The following is a 1,410-nucleotide window of genomic DNA, read 5'->3' on the forward strand; positions in this document are numbered from 1 at the left end:
TCTCATACAAAGTGATTCTTACAGGATGTATGAACAAATGTATGCCTCTCATACAAAGTGATTCTTACAGGATGTATGAACAAATGTACTCCTAAATTTAACCTATTGGGCTGTTCTTTATTCATTAAGTTATTTCTTTGGGAATATCAGTACATGTCTCAGTTTAACAATTGTCAAAAAACTTTTAGTAGTTTAAGATATTGAAAGTCAAGTCACTGGCCTATCTTGCTGTAAATTATAGCCTATAATCCATGGCCTTTCTTTATGAAAACTGGGATAGGAACAATTAAAATGTGTTTTTCAAATGTGCATTCTTTTATTTTTTAAAAAATTCTAGGACTTACCCAACTACCATTGGTATCCACTGTATCTGTGGTCTTGCTACTAGTCACATGGCATATGCATACAGTAAGCTGAATGGGAATTATCTGTGTCCAAAGAAATACTAGTCATAGGAACCAACCATGGAGAAATCTTGACTAGATTTTAAAAAGCTAGTTTAGGAACAAATCACTAAATTAATTCAGGTCTCACCTTAATTTATTATGCTACTTTAAAAAAAAATTTTTTTTTCAATGTCTCCATTTCCCCAATTCTAAAGTGAGAATAATCATGTTGCTTGAATATTTCCAAATACTGATGCAAAAACTAAACAAGACCATTTATTTCAAATGCCATAAAACATACTTTTCAAGGATCCGTACTTTGTTGATCTTACACACATATGTGAATTTAATAAATCATTATGACCAAAATAATCTTAAAAAATACATTTATCAACAACAACAACAACAAAAATAAGCAAAGCCACTGATATTTACAAACCAATTGATCCAAAGTAGGAATCTTTTTCTCCCTATACTGGATTGCTAAATTGTTAAGTACAATCTTCTCTAGTTCTAATTCATTATATGAGATCAATATAACTTTACCTAGATGAAGCAAAAATGATGTAAATATTGTTAAGTAAAAGAAAAATGACTGGCCATTGTCTCTCATGAGCAGAAATTCAAATATCCTAAACAAAATATCATTAACCTAAGCTAGTTGATGGAGTCCTGGTGTGGCATTGTAGGATAAGCTAGTTGGTTTGAACTGTAAAGTCTGCAGTTCAAACTCACCATCTGGTCCTTGTAAACCCTATATAGGATCACTATGAGTTAAAACCAACTGTACTGCACTTAACATCAACAATAAGCTACATATGCGGATAACTACATCTCAACTGCCAAACCACGGAGAATCCTGGCTCAGTCAAGTTGAAACAAAATTTTAACTATCACACTATCTAATAGCAGCTAGTTTGTTGTTGTTAAGTGCTGTCATAAACGGTTTCCAATGAGCAGCTTGTGAGTCTGAACGACTAACCTTGCTATTCAAACTGACTTTGCAGTTCAGTGCATTTTCCTG

This window comes from Chrysochloris asiatica, unplaced genomic scaffold (genome assembly GCF_000296735.1).
Source record: "Chrysochloris asiatica unplaced genomic scaffold, ChrAsi1.0 scaffold00004, whole genome shotgun sequence".
Taxonomy (NCBI): Eukaryota; Metazoa; Chordata; class Mammalia; order Afrosoricida; family Chrysochloridae; genus Chrysochloris; species Chrysochloris asiatica.